Source organism: Dendropsophus ebraccatus, chromosome 11 (assembly GCF_027789765.1).
Source record: "Dendropsophus ebraccatus isolate aDenEbr1 chromosome 11, aDenEbr1.pat, whole genome shotgun sequence".
Lineage (NCBI taxonomy): Eukaryota > Metazoa > Chordata > Amphibia > Anura > Hylidae > Dendropsophus > Dendropsophus ebraccatus.
Genome location: NC_091464.1, coordinates 42,329,710 through 42,355,854, shown reverse-complemented (window position 1 = coordinate 42,355,854; position 26,145 = coordinate 42,329,710). Strand labels below are relative to the sequence as shown.

The following is a 26,145-nucleotide window of genomic DNA, read 5'->3' as shown; positions in this document are numbered from 1 at the left end:
AATAATGAATACTCAGTGTTTCTACTAACTTGTTATAACCTTTGACCTAACACTGACATTTTTTTCAAATAGAATTTCAGAAATTGCAAAAATTTGATCTTACATACAAAGAGACCTATGTATCATTCAGGCCTATTACACGTAATTACTTCTGACATCTCTCTTTGTGAATGTAAAGAGTAGTTAGAGATAAGGACACCATGTCAGGCAAACACTGACAGCAGATATAAAACAAGTCAGCATGGAAGATGGGGCAACTTAGAAAGGAAAAGAGGAGCAAAAGTCCTATTAAATCAGATGTAACCTGGTAATAAGCTGGTAAGTGGCTGCTTGTATTGTAGCGATCCTGTTAGGTACTGTTTGCTTTGCTTTATGTTCTCCTTGTCTGAAATATAGTCCTCACCACATGATCTTCATAGGACTTTCCCTCTGATTTCACATAGCTACAAATTAAAAAAAAACTGAATGCAGACTAGATATTGTACAGTTAAACCGTTAGTCAGAACTTTCCATCCACTAAACAGCCCATACAATAGAGAAAACGAAGGCCTTATTCACATGTTCAGTAGAGTTGTCCGTAATTTCGGATCCGTAATCACGGTTCAACTTAGAGCACATTGATTTCTATTGGGCTATTCATACAGTCCGTTTTAATATTCATCCGTATTCCGTTCCGTAAAAAAATAAGGACATGCTCCTGTGCGGATTGTCAATGCGGTACAGATTACCAATAGAAGTCTATGAGATCCATATTTTTTACGTTACATCCGTGACGTTCGTAAAAAAACACGGATCAAATCTATGGAAACTAGTACTATTCACATTTTACGGAAATGGATACAAATACGGATGCAAATACGGATAAATTTATATGGACAATGGAGTAAAAATAGTGGAAGGTTTTGCGGTTCAGAAAAATTACTGAACGTGTGAATGAGGCCTTAATTAAGTAATCCTGTTACTGATACCCGGGATCTGCAAGCTGTGTATGCTTCAGCGGGACGCTTTAGCTGTCTGAGGATCAACACCGATTAATAAGTTGTGACACTTTGGGGTAATTAAGCATTAAAGATGGCGGCCTACTGGACTCTACAGAGGTATATTTGGTGCTGAGTGCCAACCCATTGAATAATGAATGTTTGTAGGAACTTATATATCTTATAATTGGGACACCTAAAAATACCGCCCATCAGCCAGCAAACAAGTAAACGCTCCTTTGTCAGCTGATCTGGCTGTTTATACAGACCACAAAATCATCATTAGCCGCATATCACCTGGTATTAACATGTTCAGCCCACAATGATTAAGTTAGAGGGCGGCATAAGTAATCCAGTAATCGAGTTATGTAAAGGCTCCTTAAATAAGTGGCTATTTACTTATACTGTAGGTGTGAGTCAGTTCAAGGACCCATAGAAGCTAAGGGAAGCCAAAAATAATAGCTCTAGTCAGCTTTTATAACACGGTGGGAACGAAAATAACAAAAGTTTTGCCCATGCATAGAGAACCCTAATTCTTGAACCCTAGCTAAACTTCTAGGGCAAATAATAAGTTTACTGAGGTCTGTCCTGGGAATTCTGCCACCTCTGTCCCTGTCAGGAACTGACCAGAGAATGAGGTTTTTTTTTTAAAATGGGAATTTACTTCTGCTTTGAACAGTTCTAGTCACGGACATAGGTGGCAGCAGAGAGCATCGTGTCAGACTGGAAAAAATACACCACTTCCTGCAGGGAATGGAATGGAACACTTGAGTTTTTTAAGTAGAAGTACACATCTGTATAACTTTCTGACACAAACAGACGAGTCCAGCCTGCGGTGAAAACTGTATTTTCTTCAACCACTACAGTGCACACAAAGCAACATCACCCCCCATTAGCGCCAATGCGTTTCAAATGCGCATCGCACTCTTAGTCATGGCTAACTTTCTGACACCAGTTGTTTTGAAAAAAATAAATCACCAGAGTACCCCTTAAATTCATTAAACAGAATGCCCTTAAGCGGTACAGCAAAGCTGTCAGTACATCCTTCATCCTCCAGTGTTCATGAGATGACTCTGCTTATCTTGTTACAGTCTACACTGCAAAGCTGACAAACTGCAGAACACAAGAGTTGTCTGCCTTTTTCTCTGCTTTAGTGAACAATGTACAAATATGGATGGTAACAGAAAAGAATTTAAAAAAAAAGTTTAAATAAATAGGTTTATAATAAAACATGATGTAACTATGTAATTTTCTGAGGACATATTCCATTTAAGGATTCCACTTTAAACTTAAATTGACTGTGATTGCAGTGGAGCTGATTTCTGGCATCTACTTCAATGTAGTGTGGATTAAGACTTTCATCTTTTTGAATGGAGAACATAGATGCTGTCTGCCAGCTATTGATCCGATGCCCCACTGGCGACACACATAAAATGTTGGTCTCTCTCCAGTATTTTAATTTGCTATTTCTACAGTAGGGGCAGATTATTTCCTTATGCCAAAATTTACAGTTGTGTTGCCAGTGCTCTTGACCTCTTGTCTAAATGCAGCATGCAATGTCCAATGATACAATCACTTCCACACGTCTACTGTTTTGTGCAACATTTTTGAATGAAGCACATAATTTATTACATACGCTATCTTAAGGGTGTGTTCACACGTACAGGATCCGCAGCAGATCCGAAGCAGATTTGATGCTGTGTTTAGTTATTTAAATAAAATCTGCTGCCAATGACTATTGACGAATTTTCTGCTGCAGATCTGGTACGTGTGAACGTACCCTAACCCAGCAACAGCAAAGAGAAAGGGAGTAGTCATTGGCATATATACACCTTATTAAGGGGTTATCCAGCACTTATCCAACATAAACATCTTATCCTTTCCTCTCCAGACTCCCCCAGGGTCCTCCTGTGGTGTCTCTGGGTCCTCCACTGACCTCAAAAGGAACTCATGGCGGGAGTGACAGCCCACTCAGCCTATCACTGCCCACAGAGCTGTCCCGTCTCAGTCAATGATTGGCTGAGCGGGCCGTCAATGCCGATAAGAGTTCATTTCGAAAGTGGAGGCAACTGAGGTCAGTGGGGGACACGGAGACACCGCAGGAGGACACTGGGGGAGTGTGCAGAGGTAAGAATAAGATCTTGTCATGTTTTATGTAAGGGCAGCAACATAGAAGAAGTTTTTAAATGCCGGATAACCCCTTTAATGCCCTACACTTAAAGGACAACTCCGGCGAAAACATTTTTTGGCTTATTTAACACACATTACAAAGTTATATAACTTTGTAATGTGGTTAAATACCCGGTCTGGCCCCCTTCCCCCACTTTCTGACCCCCGACCCCCCACCCCGGAAGTTAAAGAATGTATACATTACCTATTACGGTCGTCACGGTCTTCTTCTCTGGTGTCGGGTGACGTCAGAGCTGGGGGGCGGTCCGGGTCTTCTTCCTCTTCGGCATCTTTATTGAGAGTGAATGGGAGAGAAAAGGCTGCTGGTGCACATGCGCACCAGCAGCCTTTTCATTGGCTGGAGCGCATCACATGGCTTCCAGCTTGCTCAGCCCTGATTGGCTGAGCTTGCTGGAAGCCATGTGATGCGCTCCAACCAATGAAAAGGCTGCCGGTGTGCAAGCGCACTGGCAGCCTTTTCTCTCTCATGGACCCGGAAGCAAGAGACATCGCTGGATGGCGGACGCAGGTGACGGTGAGGCGGATGGCGGGCGAATAGAGTGGCGATCGTCACCGGAGGGATGGTGAGAATGGTGTCTGTGTGTGTCTGTTTTTTTTTGGGGGGGGGTCCCGCCGGAGTTGTCCTTTAATGGGAAAAAAGTATACATTACATTTTGTATATTTTCATAATTGTGGGTGTGAATGGCTGCACATTGGTTTCATAACTGAATTCTATAAAGATTTACATTGCTAGTTGCTTATAAGTTAGTCATATTATCCATTTGAAACTCTCTCTCTCTCTCTCTCTCTCTCTCTATATATATATATATATATGATATTGTTAGCTTAGTGATCCCAAATAAGACAACCTAATAGCAGTAAGACTATTTGACTATTTGTAGAACATAGAAAGAACAGTTCTGCATCATATCTGAGTTTCTCTGTGAGAATACAGCTCTTTGCTAAAATGGATTAACTGTGCCTTAAATGTTCTTCTTGGCCAGTGCAGGACAAACGGGCTCTAAGACTGCAAATGAAAGCATGTGTGACGCCTTAAAGTGAGTGGTGCATCTGAGGTGCTATACGACTCAGTACTTAGAGCATCACGCAGGGGGAGAAGTAACTGTAAGGCTCTGTGTGTACTCCTGGCCCAAACCACATGAGTTATTCTAGGGCTTTTGTGGGGCCCTTGTCCAGATACATCATGTTTATTTACTCAAGGTTTGAAACCTTTCCAAAAACTGTGAATGGGCATTCTATAGAGCTGGCTTCTCTGACTGCGGAAATCCAGATGAAAGGAATCACAATAAGAGTCAGGTGGATACAGATCACATCTTCTCCTCTGAACGCTCAAAGCATGTTATTACATGAAATGACTAATGGGAAATGATATCTAGTTATTTTATCATAGTATAGGATTAGCTGGTGGCTTCCTTGATGCTGCAACAGCAAACTTAACACAATGACAGCAGGATTTCTATTCCGCTTACAGATAAAGGGTTTATCCAGGACTAAAAATAACATCATTGCTGTCCACACACAACCTGAGGACAGGTGTGGCACTGTTTTTAGGCTAAGGCCACACTGCTTTTCTGCTGTCCATTTTTTACGTATCTTCTTTATGGAAAAAAACAAATGAAAAAGCAGAAGCAGTTGCAGGGGCTGGCTGGCAAATTTTAGCCTGGGGGGCAAGCACACAGCACTGGCCCATGAGTAGCCGGCTAGCGGCCCATCCTTCAAGGACCACTCTAGGCCCTCACTTATTACGCTCCCCACATCAGTGCAGGGAAGGTAGATGCCACCCACTCCAATACTTTCTCCAGTAGCACTGTTCTCACACTTCGGATAACACATTCAGCCCTTCCAGTCATTTGTAAACAGGGAATTTCTACTGTTTGCTGTGACGGGGTCGGGGATCTCTTTACTGTATAAGTATATGGGACGGCTCAGCACTGACACGGAACCATCCCATAGACTTACATTGACAAGGTGACTTCTGGCCCCTTCACACAGAGCAGTAGGAGTTCCCTGTCACAAATGACCAGAAGGGATGAAGACGTTACTCGAACTGTTGGAACATCGCCGCTGGCAGAAGTACAGGTCCGGGGTGCCATCTACCGTCCCTGCACTGATGTGGGGAGGGTAATAATAGGTAAGGGCTGGAGTGCTCCTTAAAGGGAACCAATTAGCACAATTGTGATGATATGGTTTTCAGCTGCACAGTATTTGCAGCTCCCGGAGGCTACCAGCCACTGAGTATAAGATGGTGGGAAAGCTGGGTGACCTCCATCTTACTGAGTATAAAATGGTGGGAAAGCTGGGTGACCATATTTTACTGAGTGAAAGATATTGGGGAAGCTGGGTGACCTCCATTTTACTGACTACAAGATGCTGGGAAAGCTGGGTGACCTCCAACATACTGACTACTATACAATATGCTCCAAAATACCCAACAAAATGTGCGTATTGTTCTGTATGAGTGTATATTGCACTGTATTGTTCTGTATGGGTGTATATTGTTCTGTATGGGTGCGTATTGTTCTGTATGAGTGCGCATTGTTCTGTATGGGTGTATATTGCACTGTATGGTTCTCTATGGGTAATATTGTACTGTATGGGTCTGTATGGGTGTATATTGTTCTGTATGAGTGTGTATTGTTCTGTATGGGTGTATATTGCACTGTATGGTTCTGTATGGGTGTATATTACACTGTATGGGTCTGTATGGGTGTATATTGTTCTGTATGGGTGTATATTGTTCTGTATGGGTGTATATTGCACTGTATGGTTCTGTATGGGTGTATATTGTTCTGTATGGGTGTATATTGTTCTGTATGGGTGTATATTGTTCTGTATGGGTGTATATTGCACTGTATGGTTCTGTATGGGTGTATATTGTTCTGTATGGTTCTGTATAGGTGTATATTGTACTGTATGGTTCTGTATGGGTGTATATTCTAATGTATGGTTCTGTATAGGTGTATATTGTTCTGTATGGGTGTATATTGTTCTGTATGAGTGCGCATTGTTCTGTATGAGTGTATATTGTACTGTATGGTTCTGTATAGGTGTATATTGTTCTGTATGGGTGTATATTGTTCTGTATGAGTGCGTATTGTTCTGTATGGGTGTATATTGCACTGTATGGTTCTGTATGGGTGTATATTACACTGTATGGGTCTGTATGGGTGTATATTGTTCTGTATGGGTGTATATTGTTCTGTATGGGTGTATATTGCACTGTATGGTTCTGTATGGGTGTATATTGTTCTGTATGGTTCTGTATAGGTGTATATTGTACTGTATGGTTCTGTATGGGTGTATATTCTACTGTATGGTTCTGTATAGGTGTATATTGTTCTGTATGGGTGTATATTGTTCTGTATGAGTGCGCATTGTTCTGTATGAGTGTATATTGTACTGTATGGTTCTGTATAGGTGTATATTGTTCTGTATGGGTGTATATTGTTCTGTATGAGTGCGCATTGTTCTGTATGAGTGTATATTGTTCTGTATGGTTCTGTATAGGTGTATATTGTACTGTATGGTTCTGTATGAGTGCGCATTGTTCTGTATGGGTGTATATTGTTTTGTATGGTTCTGTATGGGTGTATATTGCACTGTATGGTTCTGTATGGGTGTATATTGTTCTGTATGGTTCTGTATAGGTGTATATTGTACTGTATGGTTCTGTATGGGTGTATATTCTACTGTATGGTTCTGTATAGGTGTATATTGTTCTGTATGGGTGTATATTGTTCTGTATGAGTGCGCATTGTTCTGTATGAGTGTATATGGTACTGTATGGTTCTGTATAGGTGTATATTGTTCTGTATGGGTGTATATTGTTCTGTATGAGTGCGCATTGTTCTGTATGAGTGTATATTGTTCTGTATGGTTCTGTATAGGTGTATATTGTACTGTATGGTTCTGTATGAGTGCGCATTGTTCTGTATGGGTGTATATTGTTTTGTATGGTTCTGTATGGGTGTATATTGTACTGTATGGTTCTGTATAGGTGTATATTGTTTTGTATGGTTCTGTATGGGTGTATATTGCACTGTATGGTTCTGTATGGGTGTATATTGTTCTGTATGGGTGTATACTGCACTGTATGGTTCTGTATGGGTTTATATTGTACTGTATGGTTCTGTATGGGTGTGTATTGTTCTGTATGGGTGTATATTGTTCTGTATGGGTTTATATTGTTCTGCATGGGTGTATATTGTTCTGTATGAGTGCGTATTGTTCTGTATGGGTGTATATTGCACTGTATGGTTCTGTATGGGTGTATATTGTTCTGTATGGGTTTATATTGTTCTGTATGGGTGTATATTGTTCTGTATGAGTGCGTATTGTTCTGTATGGGTGTATATTGCACTGTATGGTTCTGTATGGGTGTATATTGTTCTGTATGGGTGTATATTGTTCTGTATGGGTGTATATTGCACTTTATGTTTCTTTATGGGTGTATATTGTACTGTATGGTTTTGTATGGGTGTATATTATACTGTATGGTTCTGTATGGGTGTATATTGTTCTGTATAGGTGTATATTGTACTGTATGGTTCTGTATGGGTGTATATTGTACTTTATGGTTCTGTATGGGTGTGTATTGTTCTGTATGGGTGTATATTGTTCTGTATGAGTGCATATTGTTCTGCATGGGTGTATGTTGCACTGTATGGTTCTGTATGGGTGTATATTGTTCTGTATGGGTTTATATTGTTCTGTATGGGTGTATATTTTACTGTATGGTTCTGTATGGGTGTATATTGTTCTGTATGGGTGTATATTGTACTGTATGGTTCTGTATGGGTGGGTATTGTTCTGTATGGTTTTGTATAGGTGTATATTGTTTTGTATTGGTGTATATTGTTCTGTATGGTTCTGTATGGGTGCGTATTGTTCTGTATGGGTGTATATTGTTCTGTATGGGTGTATATTGTACTTTATGGTTCTGTATCAGTGTAAATTGTTCTGTATGGGAGTATATTGTTCTGTATAGGTGTATATTGTTCTGTATTGGTGTATATTGTTCTGTATGAGTGTATATTGTTCTGTATGGGTTCGTATTGTTCTGTATGGGTGTATATTGTACTGTATGGGTGTATATTGCACTGTATGGTTCTGTATGGGTGTATATTGTTCTGTATGGGTGTATATTGTTCTGTATGGTTCTTTATGGGTGTATATTCTGTATGGGTGTATATTGTTATGTATGGGCGCGTGTTTTTCTGTATGGGTGCGTGTTGTTCTGGATGGGTGCGTGTTTTTCTGTATGGGTGCGTGTTGTTCTGTATGGATGTGTGTTGTTCTGTATGGGTGCATGTTGTTCTGGATGGGTGCGTGTTGTTCTGTATGGTTCTGTATGACCGTATATTGTTCTCTATGAATGTGTATCATTCTGTGTGTGGGGGCACAGCAGTCTGAAGTGTGTGTGTGTGTGGGGGGGGGCAAAGCAGCCTGAAAGGGGGGGGGGGGCAAAGTAGCCTGAAGGGGGGGAGGGGCACAGCAGCCTGAAAAGGGGGTGGGGGCACAGCAGCCTGAAAAGGGGGGGGGGGAGGGGCACAGCAGCCTGAAGGGGGGGGGGGGAGGGGCACAGCAGCCTGAAGGGGCTGCAGTCTGGGGGTAAGGCTCACACAGCAGCCTTAGGAGGTACATATCAACTACAGGTGCAGAGGGGCAATGCAGCCTGTGGAAGATGGTGCAGCTATAGGGGGTAAAGGGCAGCAGCTACAAGGGGTTGGGGGAACAGATGCTAGTGTGTGTGTGTTTGCCTCTGTCAGCCCAGCTCAGCAGACAGCCCTCTCCTCTCTGTCCCGACCTCCCTCCTATCTACAACCCGAAGTACCTGCATTTATAGCTGCTGAGCAGAGAGCAGGACACGAGGGGGATGGTCAGGAAGCAGGAGCCTGGAGCTGGAGGTTAGCAGCCAGCCCAGCCTCCTCCTCTCCACACTGTGTAATACAGGAAATCCCGGGCCAGGAGGAACATGGGACGGTCCACAGGGGGCGGGGCTTAATGGGGCGGGGAGCAGCTTCAGCTGCCACTGGCATCACAGACCAGCCCTGCAGCACAGGCAGAGATGAGAGCGCTGGGGCGGTAAGCAGCCTCAGAGCAGCCCTGTAATGTCCTGGGGAAGGCCGGCCTGGGGGGCAGATGCCACCCTGCCCCCCGGCCCAGCCCGCCCCTGAGCAGTTGTATGCCATCTGTCAGGATTAGAGATGAGCGAACCTGGAGCATGCTCGAGTCGATCCGAACCCGAACTTTCGGCATTTGATTAGCGGTGGCTCCTGAAGTTGGATAAAGCCCTAAGGCTATGTGGAAAACATGGATATAGTCATTGGCTGTATCCATGTTTTACAGACAACCTTAGAGCTTTATCCAAGTTCAGCAGCCGCCACTAATCAAATGCCGATCGTTCCGGTTCGGATGGACTCGAACCCGAACCCGGTTCACTCATCTCTAGTCAGGATCTGTTTTCCATTAACTTATATTATTAAAAAAAAAAAGGATCAAACTTAAACATTTAAAAACAGATCTGTTAAACGGGCAGCAAAAATGCAGTGTGAACCTACTTAGCAAAATTAAACTTATTAAAACTCAGAGTGTTCTAGAGGGCGTTCTTGAATCTGTCAGCTTTAATTCACGTTTTAGGGTACAAACCCACACACCGTATATACAGCGTATTTACTACTGCGATATGCAGCAAATACGCAGCAAATACGCAGTAGATTAGATCTAAATAACTGAACACAGCATCAAATCTTCACCATCACATCTGCTGCGTATTTGCTGCGTATTTGCTGCGTATATGGTGTGTGGGTTTATACCCTTAAACTACTGTTAGATAGCTCTTAGGACAAGGAGACACTTGATACCTTTCATACATCCAGCTGTGCTTCCATGATGTAGAAAAATGCTTTTATTCTTTGGAGCAAAGAGTCTCCTCTCTCTCCCCACCCTACATGATTGACACTTGAAAGCTGAGTCCCACGCAGGGTCAGGCATGGGGGCGGGGAGAGGAGGTTTTTAAGGCTTGCTGCGCTTCAGCTTGGAAAAGCCTCTTTGACTCTTCTTACTGTATAATAAAATAGCTTGATATCGTTGGGTGTAAAGGCACAAACATCAGGCTGGAAACGAGGAGGAAGCAAGCGCTGATTTGAAAGGTTGGCACTCACTTTCTCCTATAGATTATGAGATATAATACAGCCCTTACAGTGTGTCTCCCTGAATAACACCTATCTAACAATGTCAGTAGTTTGAAACATGAATGTCAGCTGAAAGATTCCCTTTAAACTAATATTTTTTTTATTCTTCACAATAACATATTTTCCACTGCTGAACACAGTAAGTTAAAGTTAATTGCTACAACTTGCCTACAAATATGGTCCTTCTGCTCTGAAACTGATACAGGCCTGTCACAGTAGGTCTGGTCATTTAAGAAACCCCATAACCTTAAGACACACAGGGTAAGGACCCTATTACACGGGACGATTATCGTGCAAAAAATCGTTATATAGTTCGAATTTAAACGATAATCATTCTGTGTAATTGCAGGCAACGATCAAAAAATCGTCCATATGTCGTTGATAATTGATTTAGATCTAAACCTTAAATTACTGTTAATTGTTCGCTAATCTCATTTGCAATCGTTTATCGTTAGTCGTTAATTTTCAAAAATCGCTCCGTGTAATAGGACCCTTAAGATTGGGCGTTGAGCAAGGAGGCCATGAAAATACTGTTACTGCTGCAATGCCTATATAGCTAAAAAAATGTTGGTTACAAACAAAATACGTAATCCCTTCATTCCTTTTAAACATAAATAAAAATTCCATGTATTATTTCTTTTGCATAAACTTGAAAGGTTTGTGATCTTAAAGGGAACCATTCACCCCGTGGCCCCCGGCAGAAATTGACATACAGTGACATAAAGGTCAATATACTTACCACATCGCTCCCAGTCCCGTCCCGGATCCCGTTGTTGACACGGAGAAATCGCTGATTCTTCTTCTCCCGCCCATTATGGTAATGAGCTGAGATGAGTCCAACGTCCATAGGAAACGACGGACGAGTCCAACTTATTCATGAGGTCCTCTTCTCGTCGCCGCCCATCCACGCCTCCTGGAACTTGATTGACGTCTTCAGTCTTCTGACGAATTCCCGCGCAGGCGCCGTTGCGATGGTCTCGTCACCGCTTCTGCGCCTGCTCGGTAAACAGGATACGTGTTCGAGACAATTGGCGCACGCGCAGTAAACAGTGAAGCTGCGGAGCGGCTTCAATTGTGAACTGCGCATGCGCCGAAAAACGACTGTCAATGCGCCTGCGCGGGATCCGGCGAGAAGAAAGAAGACGAGGAGGAAGAGGACCCGGCGTCAATCAAGTGTCGGAGGCGGGGAGAAGGCTGGACTTCGGACCCGGCAGCGCTCATTACCATAATGGGCGCAAGAAGAAGAATCTTCGATTTCTCCGTGTCAACAACGGGATTCGGGACGGGACTGGGAGCGATGTGGTAAGTATATTGACCTTTATGTCACTGTATGTCAGTTTCTGCCGGGGGCCACGGGATGAATGGTTCCCTTTAATCAATTTCCAGTATCAGATGGGCTTCATGTAAGATACATAGGAAGGCCGCACTTCTTTCATGGCCTGGTGTATGTCCTGCAGGAAATATTGTTTTCTTTTCAGTCTGACACAGTGCTCTCTGCTGACATCTCTGTCCGAGACAGGAACTGTCCAGAGCACGAGAGGTTTTCTATGGGAATTTGCCGCTCCTCTGGACAGTTCCTGTCTCGGACAGAGATGTCAGCAGAGAGCACTGTGTCAGACTGGAAAGAAAACAATATATCCTGCAGGACATACAGGAGCTGATAATTATGGGAAGACTTGAGATTTTTTTTAAATAGAAGCAAATTACAAATCTATATAACTTTTCTAAACCAGGTGATTTGAAAGCAAAAGAATTGTGCTGCATAAACCCTTTAAAGACACTACAAGAAAATGTTGGATTTAGTGTAAGAAGTGTCCATGGCATTGTATATATGAAAGCTCTCTTTTTTGTGTGTAAAGTGAGTGTAACTTTTGTCTTCCCTTACAGAAGATGACTGCTGTTATTTGTGTGCTGGTTGTGCCTGTACATTACTGTATATAAAAGTAAATTGTCACGTTGAATATTTTTGGTCATACCGGTGACTATTTGTTCCCAGGCCGTTTTTTCTAGGAAATCACTACACACTTGCCATGCTATTTGCAGAATGTGTAGACCTCATAGCTTTGGCAGCAGTAGTTTTGTGCCACCATCCCAAATAAAGGTAAGGGCCCTATTACACCAACAGATTATCTGACAGATTTTTTTAAGCCAAAGACAGGAATGGATTTGAAAAGAGGAGAAATCTCAGTCTTTCCTTTATTAACTGTCCCCTGTTTATAGTCCATTCCTGGGGAGGGAAGAGTTAGGAGCACACACATGGAGGGAAGAGTTAGGAGCACACACATGGAGGGAAGAGTTAGGAGCACACACATGGAGGGAAGAGTTAGGAGCACAAATGGAGGGAAGAGTTAGGAGCAGAAATGGAGGGAAGAGTTAGGAGCACATACATGGAGGGAAGAGTTAGGAGCACACACATGGAGGGAAGAGTTTAGGAGCACACACATGGAGGAAGAGTTAGGATCAGAAATGGAGGGAAGAGTTAGGAGCACATACATGGAGGGAAGAGTTAGGAGCACACACATGGAGGGAAGAGTTAGGAGCACATACATGGAGGGAAGAGTTAGGAGCACACACATGGAGGGAAGAGTTAGGAGCACACTCATGGAGGGAAGAGTTAGGAGCAGAAATGGAGGGAAGAGTTAGGAGCACATACATGGAGGGAAGAGTTAGGAGCACACACATGGAGGGAAGAGTTTAGGAGCACACACATGGAGGAAGAGTTAGGATCAGAAATGGAGGGAAGAGTTAGGAGCAGAAATGGAGGGAAGAGTTAGGAGCAGAAATGGAGGGAAGAGTTAGGAGCACAAAATGTGTCCTTTCAGCTACAGAGTGGGCTGTGATTGCAGCGTGACAGAAAGTTAACCACAAGCTGTTGGCTTGAGTAGTGCATGAGATGCCACTCAGTGTTGTCCGTCAAACGTCACCCGTGTCTTTCTCCCTTTATGCTGCCCCATATGCTCCGTATTCGTCTTCTACACACCCAACCTACAGTGTAGTCATTGGGCTGCTCATAAATCAGCGGATTTCACAAAGGATTATTGCTCATTTAGCCACAAGGTCGAAGAGGGACAAAGTTGAACAAGGGACAAAGTAATGTATAGACAAATTCTTGAGGTTATGTTACATAACATATTGATAACAATTACTGTTTTAGACAATCTCTTCCTGACACAAACAAGGAACAAGGAACTAGTCTTCACTTTCTGTAGAGCTTAGTTTGTTGCCAGCTTGCTGCCCATTAATATGAATAACTATGCAAACTTCCTAAGTAAAATGAATCTGTCACCCCTGACCATCTACCGCACTGGTGGCACTGCTACACCTCACTGTATTGTATTCATAATGTGGGTCACTGATTACGCAAAGGGAAAGATATACAGCACAATGAGGCATATACACAAGCAACAAAAGGTATGTTCTGAATGCTTTCATTGATATTCATCCATTGTTTATCCGCAAAATCAATCAGGGGGTGACTGTTGACTTCTTTAAAACAATGTAAAATAACATCTAACACATAATTGAATGCCCTTTCCACTATGTTTAGGTGACCCTAAAATAAAGGTGAAGTCTGGTGGGGAAAGAAAGAACTATTATGGGCAAGGGGGTGGGGGAAAAAAAACAAAACAAGTTATAGTCACCTGTCCAGGTGCCCACACACCCCGCTCCTGGACCCCGCCTACTGTCTTCTGAGCTCCCCACTACCTAACGACACGGATGCCCCATTCTGCCAGTCAGTGACAGGGACGGGACACCACTACAGTTACCCCCCCCCCCTGCCACCGGAGCATATACATCCCCTGATTTATACGTCGCACTGATTGGCTGAGCGGGACGTGAAGATGCCGGGAACCCCGAAGCAAGCCGGAGCAGGGAGCAGGCGATGGTGGGGGCTTAAAGGGGCAGGGTGTGGACATACAGCGGGATGTCCATCCCGCTGCGAGTTTGTCTGTCCTTAAGTGTACAGGGAAGGGATCAGCAGCGGATCTCACTGCAAATTTACAGCGAGAAATCCGTTACGTGTAAACGCACCCTTAAGTCCCATAAAGTGTCTCAAAGTAGTGCCAGTCACACAAAGCCCTGCAACAGTGTCAGTCACAGATTGCCCCCAAATAACTGTACACGCCACCCAGTGCCCCCACAGTGCTAGTTTTACAGTGCCTTTCAAAAGGGTGCATGCCATACAGTACCCTAATGGTGCCAGCTGCACACTCCCTATATATCTTTTCATCCAAGTTTAGTAACCAGTGTGACTTCTGTATCTGGTGATGCTCTCTCCTTTTCCTTAATGTCATCAAGTAATTTTAAGAAATATTTAATAAAGATGTGAAATTGTCGAAAAGTAAAAGCTGAGCTCTTATTGACTTCTATGAGTGGTTGTATTGTTAGCCTGTATTGATTGCTTTAAACTTATTGGCCACCAAAAGTAAACTTTATAGCAGGTACATAGACAGAGAATGTACAGCTATGGCTCCAAAGAATTTATGACTTATTCACAGAAGGGATTGCTAAACAACAGAATAAGTTTGTATGAAAAACAAAGATCAGCCTACCCTTTGCTATGTACGTAGTACGTTTGAATTGGCAGGATAAAGCCTATTGTTTATTCAGCAATGAACAGAACATAACATTCACTTTTCATTCGTTCAGGACGTCTCGTTTTCTTACGTGTCAGCAATGAATCACAGACAATTAATGGCATAAAGTGAAACCCAAAGCAACCGTCTAGCTGACATCTTCCAATATACAGTAGTTGAGGTTAGATGACAAGAACTATCCTTGGTATAAAGTAGGTGCCAATTATTGGATGAGTAAATTATTTTTTATCTCCCATATATTTGCATGGAGTGAGAGCTGCCATGCTAAACTTCTACTCCATGCAAATCCTTCCCATCACCACTCTAGTGTTTGGTAGGGGTCTGAGCTGTCATATTCTCTCCAATTTGATATTTAGCAGCAATACAATACATACACTATTGTTCAAAAGTTTGGGGTCACATTGAAATGTCCTTAATTTTGAAAGAAAAGCACTGTACTTTTCAATGAAGATAACTTTAAACTAGATCTAACTTTAAACAAATACACTCTATACATTGCTAATGTGGTAAATTACTATTCTAGCTGCAAATGTCTTGTTTTTGGTGCAATATCTACATAGGTGTAAAGAGGCCCATTTCCAGCAACTACCACTCCAGTGTTCTAATGGTACAATGTGTTTGCTCATTGGCTCAGAAGGCTAATTGATGATTGGAAAACCCTTGTGCAATCATGTTCACATCTGAAAACAGTCTAGCTCGTTAAAGAAGCTACAAAACTGACCTTCCTTTGAGCAGATTGTGTTTCTGGAGCATCACATTTGTGGGGTCAATTAAACGCTCAAAATGGCCAGAAAAAGAGAACTTTCATCTGAAACTCGACAGTCTATTCTTGTTCTTAGAAATGAAGGCTATTCCATGTGAGAAATTGCTAAGAAATTGAAGATTTCCTACAACGGTGTGTACTACTCCCTTCAGAGGACAGCACAAACAGGCTCTAACCAGAGTAGAAAAAGAAGTGGGAGGCCGCCTTGCACAACTAAGCAAGAAGATAAGCACATTAGAGTCTCTAGTTTGAGAAACAGATCCCTAACTGGCATCTTCATTAAATAGTACCCGCAAAACACCAGTGTCAACATCTACAGTGAAGAGGCGGCTGTGGGATTTTGGGCTTCAGGGCAGAGTGACAAAGAAAAAGCCATATCTGAGACTGGCCAATAAAAGAAAAGTATTACCGACGGACGGTACAGTGCCAGACTGTTTCCATCAGTGCCTGGACCGCCCCTTGGTGACTCCCGTCGCCCCATTAAGATTCATTTAGTTATTTATCCATCTATTTACCTATGTCTTTATATGTGCACGCGGGCGTATTCATTTATTTATTCGTTTAGATGTATATATATATACAGTACCGGACTGTCCCACTAGTACTTAAACCGCTTTCTGGGACTCTTGCCGTTCTATTATGATCCACCTATTCATTCATTTATTTATTCTCCCAATTTTTTCCTACATATACCTACGTGTGTATTTATTTATTTATCTATTACTTTATATCTATTTATATACATTCATATACATATATTACCCTGTGTCTATATCTATTTATACACATCTATAAACATATATGTTCAGTTACACATATATGTACAAGCTGATATGAACTTATGTCATTCAAAGACACACAAACTGGGTCCAGTCCTATGTGACAGTGCACATATATAAGATGTGAATTATGTATTTTTGAGAGGCAGAACGCACAATACAGAAGTATCTGCTGCTACACCCCATATCTCTCAAACAGATGTACGTCGGGAGCATTACCGACGGGCGGTACAGTGCCAGACTGTTTCCATCAGTGCCTGGACCGCCCCTTGGTGACTCCCGTCGCCCCGTCAAGATCTATTTAGTTATTTATCCATCTATTTATTTATATGTTTATATGTGCACGCGGGCGTATTCATTTATCTATTCGTTTTGATGTATACACAAATACTGTTCCACCAGTATTTAAACCACCTTGTGTGAACCCCGTTGCTCTATTAAGATCCATCTACTCATTCACTTACTTACTTTTCCTACATGTATCTACGTGTGTGTTTATTTATTTATTACTCTATATTTATTTGTATACATATATGTTTATGTATGTGCATGTATGCACAAGCTGATATGAACTTATGCCATTCAAAGATACACAAACTGGATCCAGTCCTAGCAGTCATAGTGGAACCAACCCACTTAGCTCATAATGTATATTGATCAACAATATTACTATCCTGTTTTATATAAAAACCAGAATCTACACAGGAGAGAAGCCACACTGGAAAATCGATCTATTTGAATGTGAACTCACACAGGAGAGAAACCACATTGGACAACTGGACCTATAGAATTCACACAAGGCAAAATCATCCGGAATGATCCACTACGGGTCTTGTAGATGGATTTAGAACGGATATAAAGTCCAAATGGATATGGTTGCACCAGTGTTATCTAAAGTTCTTTGCTGAGGAAAGGAGCAAGCAGACCTCCTGAAACGCGTTCAAGAACCAAAGATAACAGAGCCTTTTTTAACATCTACTGTTTTTGGAGTATATCCCGAACCACTGGCGGAACTACCGCCGTAGCAGCCGTAGCGGCCGCTACGGGGCCCCGCCGTATCGGGGCCCCGCCGTATCGGGGGCCCGTGGCGCGGGCCCCCGGAGCTTACATAGCCTGTAGCACCCGGCGGCCGAGCAGGCCTCCCGGGTGCTACAGCTGTTTGGGGTCCAGGCAGTGGCCACAAGGGGGGCCCGCGGGGCCCTCCCGATCAAGGCTCCGTCTTCCCCCGGCTGCTGCGCGGCTGCCGGGGGTGTCGCGTCTTATCCCCGGCAGCCGCGCATCCCAGAACTCCCTGCGCGCCTTGGGCCCTGACTTCCGGTTCCGGCGCGCAGGGAGCTCTGGGATGCGAGCGCTGCCGGGGATAAGACGCGACACCCCCGGCAGCCGCGCAGCAGCCGAGGACAGACCAGGAGAAGTGAGGATCAACAAGGGAACGTGTTGTCAGGTGAGTTAAGTTTTGTTTTTTTTATCAGCCTGCAGGGTGGGGGGGAAGGATGGGGGCATCTATGAGGGTGGGGGGAAAGGAGGGGGGCAATCTATGAGGGTGGGGGGAAAGAGGGGGGCAATCTATGAGGGTGGGGGGAAAGAGGGGGGCAATCTATGAGGGGGGGGAAGAGGGGGCAATCTATGAGGGTGGGGGGGGAAAGAGGGGGGCAATCTATGAGGGTGGGGGGGGAAAGAGGGGGGCAATCTATGAGGGTGGGGGGGGAAAGAGGGGGGCAATCTATGAGGGTGGGGGGAAAGAGGGGGGCAATCTATGAGGGTGGAAGGGAAGAGGGGGGCAATCTATGAGGGTGGGGGGGAAAGAGGGGGGCAATCTATGAGGGTGGAAGGGGAAAGAGGGGGGCAATCTATGAGGGTGGGGGGGGAAAGAGGGGGCATCTATGAGGGTGGGGGGGGGGAAAGAGGGGGGCATCTATGAGGGTGGGGGGAAAGAGGGGGGCATCTATGAGGGTGGGGGGGGGAAAGAGGGGGGCATCTATGAGGGTGGGGGGGGGAAAGGGGGGCATCTATGAGGGTGGGGGGGAAAGAGGGGGGCATCTATGAGGGTGGGGGGGAAAGAGGGGGGCATCTATGAGGGTGGGGGGGAAAGAGGGGGGCATCTATGAGGGGGGGGGGGGGGAAAGGGGGCCATCTATGAGGGTGGGGGGGAAAAAGGGGGGCATCTATGAGGGTGGGGGGGAAAGAGGGGGGCATCTATGAGGGTGGGGGGAAAGAGGGGGGCATCTATGAGGGTAGGGGGAAAGAGGGGGCATCTATGAGGGTGGGGGGAAGGAGGGGGGCATCTATGAGGGTAGGGGGAAAGAGGGGGCATCTATGAGGGTAGGGGGAAAGAGGGGGCATCTATGAGGGTAGGGGGGAAGGGGACCATCTATAAGGGAGGGGGAAGGGGACCATCTATAAGGGAGGGTGGGGAGAGAGGGGGCCATCTATAAGGGAGGGTGGGGGGGAGAGGGGACCATCCATAAGGGAGGGTGGGGGGAAAGGGGACCATCTATAAGGGAGGGGGGAGAGGAGGCCATCTGTAAGGGAGGGGGTAGAGGAGGCCATCTATATGGAGGGGGAGAGGAGGCCATCTATAAGGGAGGGTGGGGGGAGAGGGGGGCCATCTATAAGGAGGGCAACATGGGGGGAGAGGGGCCATCTATTTGGGGGGGGGGCAAATTAGGGGGAGAGGGAATACACAGAGGGGGGCATATATTATTAGGAGGTCACATAGAGTCAGGCTACCCACTAAATGAGGGTGTAAAGGGGACAGTACAGATGTGCAGTGTGTATAGAGATGAGGTTGGTGCCAGAGTGAGGAGTCTAATATGTCTGTCTGGCAGATTCTGTGGATTCGTGACTCGGAGAAGTTCTCATAATGGCCCAGGACGGATGGAGAAGATGAAAAGGAAAGAACTCCGATCAGAGAAGACGTCCCCTGTGAGTCACTTAATATAACTGTACTGTAATTTATATGGTGTACAGAACCTGTGTAGAGCTGAGTGTGTTTATGGCGTAGTGGTCGATTGAGGGGGTTGGGGCCCCAATCAAAAGTTTGCTATGGGGCCCAGCCATTTCTAGTTACGCCCCTGTCCCGAACCTAAGCTGATCGAACCTAAGCTGATCGAACCTAAGCAGTTAGCCAGAGCGCGCGCTCAGATGCATGCGGACGCCGCAAACAACAGGAGACAGCTCACCGTGCTGCATTAGACCTTAACTGCACAGATCGCAAAGTAGCCGCATTGACTGGAACACGGACTGTCGCTGCAATACTATACCGGACCGTGGGAACTACCGCCGATAGGGTGAGAGGTGGATATTCCACCATTTTTCTTCTAATATCATCTTATCTCACCCAAAGTGTACAACTCAAATAGCAAGCTGTCTCACCAGGATACGAATACAATCACTCCAACGGCCATCCAGCGATATAAGCTCAAGCTAGATCTCCTGATTCGGGACTACTGCCATACACATCTGGGTGAGCTGCCTGCGCTGGGCCCGGCGCAGGCAACTTCACTAGGCTCCCTATACACACTTATTTTATCATATAGATTTTATTTTATTTTATTCTATTATCTTTCTTATCTCTACATTAGTTAGGTATCTATACACAACTATTTTATATTTCCTACGCATCTAGATTTCTTTTATTATTAGTCATACCCATACAAGGTTTTTTATAGTGACGATTGATTATCAATTATGTTATATATTTCAATAAATGTTGATGTATAGCTTACACAATTATATGCCTCCACAGTGTTTGTAACACATCACCCGCTTCTAGAGAGCCCTCTACATTAGCACATATCCAATTCATTTCATATCCTGTGAGCGCTGGGATCAGTGGTGCACTCGAAGGGGGTGGACTCCATTCGTAGGGGTTAGGTGTAGCAGACCTTTTCTACTATTTTTTTCTTCCAATAAAAGAAAAAGATTAAGATGGGCAAAAGAACACAGACATTGGACAGAGGAAGACTGGAAAAAAGTGTTGTGGACGGATGAATCCAAGTTTGAGGTGTTTGGATCACAAAGAAGAATGTTTGTGAGACGCAGAACAAATGAAAAGATGCTGGAAGAATGCCTGACGCCATCTGTTAAGCATGGTGGAGGTAATGTGATGGTCTGGGGTTGCTTTGGTGCTGGTAAGGTGGGAGATTTGTACAGGGTAAAAGGGATTCTGAATAAGGAAGGCTATCACTCAATTTTGCAACGCCATGCCATACCCAGTGGACAGCGCTTGATTGGAGCCAATTTCATCCTACAACAGGACAATGACCCTAAACACACCTCCAAATTGTGCAAGAACTATTTACAGCAGAAGCAGGCAGCTGGTATTCTATCGGTAATGGAGTGGCCAGCGCAGTCACCAGATCTGAACCCCATTGAGCTGTTGTGGGAGCAGCTTGACCGTATGGTACGCCAGAAGTGCCCATCCAACCAATCCAACTTGTGGGAGCTGCTTCTAGAAGCGTGGGGTGCAATTTCTCCAGCTTACCTCAACAGATTAACAGCTAGAATGCCAAAGGTGTGCAATGCTGTAATTGCTGCAAAAGGTGGATTCTTTGACGAAAGCAAAGTGTGATGTAAGAACAATGTTATTTCACATACAAATCATTATTTCTAACCTTGTCAATGTCTTGACTCTATTTTCTATTCATTTCACAACGTATGGTGGTGAATAAGTGTAACTTTTCATGGAAAACACAAAATTGTTCGGGTGACCCCAAACTTTTGAACGGTAGTGTATGTGATAAATATTAATGGATATTCACTGTAGACTTTCCCCTGCCTTCCAACTATAGCCAATGTTTTTTGGTCAATTTGCTGTGGGTCCCCTGCAGTGCCAGAATGGTCAGTCCACCCTGTGGCTCTATTTTGTATATTCATTTGTATTTTTTATTAATACATTTCTTTTATAATAGAATTTGTCTTTTTAGCAAGTGGATTTTATTATATTGCTAAAGTAAATGAAGTTACAGGTGTTATCTTGTTTTATGTAAGTAAAGCTTAAAGGGAACCAATCAACATGATTGTATTGATATGGTTCCTTTGCAGTCCAGTATAGATCTACTATGCAGCTTGCGACACTTACCAGCCATAGCTGCAGCAGTAGCTTTAGTAAGGAGAAAAAGTATTTTTATCAAGGCAGTGAGAGGGGCGACAACTAGTCATCTGGGTGGGAAATAGTCGCTGCTCTCTGCCTGTCAGTGCACTCTGTAGGGATGATTGAGAGGTAGAGAGACCCATCAGTGGCCTCTCAGCATGTCAATCATCCCCGCACTGCGTGCAGGCAGGCTAAAAGCGGTGACTAGTCACAGACGGCTCCCCACCCAGATCACTAGTTGTCGCCTCTCTTGCTGCCTAGGGGTATGTGCACACTGAGGAAAAGGCGAGGAATTCAGCTTGAAATTCAGCTCAAAATTCAGCTTGAAATTCCTCCCGTAAAAAATGTGCAGAGCAAAGTCCCATTGTGTTCAATGGGTTTTCTGCTCTGTTGTTCACACTGCAGAATTTCCGAGCAGAATTTTCTGCTGTAGATCTGCTAGAGGAATCCTATAGAAGTCAATGGGGGGCTTAAATTCTGCTTGAATTCTGCCTGAAAATTTTCTGCTTCAATTCCTCAAGAATTGCTCAGTGTGCACATACCCCTAAAGAGGAATTTCAAGCAGAAATTGCATGGGACAAGGCTGCTTTCCAACCAGCACAAGACTAATAAGCTTCAGGAGACTGGACTTTGATTTCTAGTAAGTTCAGCTTTGTTTTACAGCATAACTGAAGAAAATTATGAACGTAAATTGCAAACTTGCTTTATATCACATCTACTGTTGACTTAGGTTTTGAAAGTTATAATGACAGTGACACTCTAAATAAAAAATAAATTAATAAATAATTTTTATCCATTATGGGAAACACTGGATGATGGTCTGGCAGCCATCCCACATATTACGAGATATTATAAATCAGATGCCCCATTGCACTTCCTCCTAAAAGATTTGACAAACATCCTTGTCTCTTACGAATCATGTGCAGTGTTTTCTTTTTAAGAAGGGAGTGTAATTAAAAAAAGACTAACCCAGGAAAATATTGTTATAAAAGAGGGTGGCGGATGGGAGTAGACAGACACTGATGGTGTGGGCTGTTGCCTTCATTATAATGCAATATAGTATTATTACTGCTGTGTATATATATATATATATATATATATATATATATATATATATATATATATATACTGTATATGTATATACCCTGGACCTCAGACCAGGGTTGAACTCCTTCCTCTGTGCTGCTCTCTTGGGCTATATATATATATATATATATATATATATATATATATATATATATATATAGTGGTACTTTAGTTTAAGAGTAACTTGGATTAAGAGCGTTTCGCAAGAAGAGCTCACAGTTTTTTAAAGTAGTTACTTGGTTTAAGAGCATTGCTTTGGTTTAAGAGCTCCCTGTACTGAGTGGGAGGGGGAGTGGGGGAGAGACATAGTCTGCATAGTGGGGTCTACAGCACTGTACACTGACCCAGGAAATCTCCCTCACCTTCCAAATCATAGTAGATGCACTTCAGGCTGGGGCTTACATCAGGGGACAGGACACTTAATACCTGTAACCCCTCGCTTCCTGGACAAAGAGTGCTGCTATACTGTGCCCACATATGTCCATCTCATTTCTTCATGCTCCCTGCAGTCTTTGTCAGCCCTTATGTTTCTCATCCTCTCCATTCCTGCTATACACACTGCTGCTATAATGTGCATGCACTCACACTCAGCTATACACACTGCTTCTATAATGTGCCTGCACTCACACTCAGCCATACACACTGCTGAATATAAAGTTTCTGTCACTGTCCTCCTGCACAGCTCTGTGATTCTCACTTCCTGATTGGTCCATGCTGAACACACACCCCTTCCCCATTGCTGTCATGTTACTACACAGATCTCTGACAGCAGGCCAGCTTCTCTATTCTACACTTTTGTACTATGCTACTGCATTATGGGGATCTACAGCCCTTTCCTGTATCTACAAACCGCTGCTTGGTTTCCTGGTGTATGCACATAGTATACATTGTACACCACATGTGGAACGAATTATGCTGGTTCTATACCTCAATAATAATGATTTTGTATTATGAATAACATGTAGAACAGATGAAACAAGAATCATAAACAGCTGAATATGTGATATTATCAGGTTACTGTACAGTATAGAAACCAGCATGTGGAGTATAATGTATAGTAAGTGCATAAATCTGAAGAAACAGCAAAAGTTTGTAGATATAGGATGGAGCTGCAGATCCCCATAATGCAGTAGCATAGGACAACAGGCTAGAATAGAGAAGCAGGGCTGCTGTCAGAGGTCTGTGTGGTCACATGACGCAACAATGGGGAACGTATGTGTGTTCAGGATGGACCAATCAGGATGTGAGAATCACAAAGCTGTGCAGGAGGACAGTGACAGAAACTCCTCTATACAGCAGTGTGAATGGCTGAGTGTGAGTGCAGGCACATTATAGCAGGAAGAGAGAGAATGGGGAACACAAGGGCTGACAGAGACTGCAGGGAACATAAAGGAATGAGCAGGACATATGTGAACACAGTATAGCAGCACTCTTCGTCCGGGGGTTACAACTATGAACAGATTACTGCCACAGTCCTGTCCCCTGATGTAAGCCCCAGCCTGAAGTGGATCTGCCATGATTTGGAAGGTTAGGGAGACTTCCTGGGTCAGAGTACTGTGCTATAGACCTCGTTGTGCAGATCATGCCCCTCCCCCACTCCTGCTTCCACCCAGTACAGGGAACTCTCAAACCAAAGCAAAGCTCTTAATCCAATTTACAATTTTGATACACTGTGAGCTCTTCTTGCAAATCCAATCTTAATCCAAGTTACTCTTAAACCAAGGTACCACTGCCCAGTAGACGTACCACAGTATGGCAGGGCATAATAAAGTAAAGAAGAACCACATAGAATTCTATCAATGTCCTATTGCAGCTCCAAACAACACAAAGTGTCATCTAGATTCATAGACAGCATATAGCCCATTATTTCCCTACCATTTATACAGTTTTATTGGCTAGATGTATGCTACACATTGTTGTTTACAGTGCCTTATGGTTTTAGCACTCACAGTGATCTTCCTGAACTAATTCAGCACCTTCACTGAGTTATTAAAGGTATTTTTAATGCACAAACCCCCAATTTTAGCTAATGCTTCATCTACCTGCATGACCTGTTTTGTAGTTTTTGGAGCAGATTTGAGAAGGTGGAGGCTAAAGTTTCACATAACATATGCCTATGTGCCAGCAGGAGTGCTCACACACAAATCTGGAAATCATTAGGGGAGATTTATCAAACATGGTGTAAAGCGAAACAGGCTCAGTCGCCCCTAGCAACCAATCAGATTCCACCTTTCATTCCTCACAGACTCTTTGGAAAATGAAAGGTGGAATCTGGTTGCTAGGGGCAACTGAGCCAGTTTCGCTTTACACCATGTTTGATAAATCTCCTCCATTTTCCTTGAAAGGTTGGCTTTCTTACCCCTTAAAAAAGTGTCTTGAGCTCGATTCACATTGCCATTGTGGCAGTGGCAGACCTGTTGAATGTACCCAGTGGACACCACTGCGTTGTAATGGTGCACACTGGGTTCCATCATGGCGATATCCATCATTTTTAGGAAGTAAGAGCTAGGAAGTACATAGAAGTTAAAGGGCTGGCAGACTGGTTCATGTATGCTGAAAACCAGATAACAACAAGGAGAAGTGGCCCTGAAAAAGGGATGCCAAGTGGTAAGATATTACCATTACTGCATAAATCAATGGCTCTAGTGCAGGGGTGTCAAACTCATTGCCTTCCAGCTATTGCAAAACTGCAATTCCCACCGTGCCTGACCAAAGCTTTAGCTGTCCAGGTATGATGGGAATTGTAGTGTAACAACAGCTGGAGTGGTTTTTTTTTTACTCCTAGCTACGCATTGATGGGTTTTCCCATGTATAACATTTATATTATTCTGATTTGACATTGGCTATAAATATCTAACTGGTATATGTATGACAGCTAGGGCGCCCAAGGAACTGAGGAGCGTGATCACTTGTCTGCTTCCACTAGCTTCACATGTCATGCTGGCACAGTCCCTGCAGTGTATTTAACACATTATATATATATATATATATATATATATATATATATATATATATATATACACACGCACCTGCCATTGACACATACTGTATTCTCCCACTTCCAGGTAACAGCTGTTTACACACTTTTAGATTTTGGATCCGCAACAATAAAAACACCTGGTTAACATCCTAGATTGACAAGACATCTTGTTATTGTTCTTTCATGTCATTCCTTGTTCATCTTTTGCCCTCAGGCAATGGGTATGAGTCCATAGGCACAGTATTACTAGCAGTGATATAGGGCCACTACTAGGGACATTTCTCTACTTACTAACCATCACTAACAGCATTTCAAAGCTATTCCCTGGGATGGGACACATGCATAGAGGACAGCAGAGAATATTAGACGCTGCTATTACAGAACAAAGAAAGTTGTGTCTTCTGCTTTCCCTCCCGCTTTACAGAACATATAAAAAAAGTGAAAATATTAAAATTGTAGAAAAATGTAAACATAATACTTATGA

The 26,145-nt window shown here is 43.6% G+C and overlaps 1 protein-coding gene across 1 annotated transcript in view; it reads right to left on the bottom strand.

The window, feature by feature from the left end:
• Positions 1-26,145, bottom strand: part of SLC13A5 (solute carrier family 13 member 5) — a 67,506-nt gene that overhangs the window by 40,683 nt on the left and 678 nt on the right. The gene's annotated exons all lie outside the window — the stretch shown is intronic.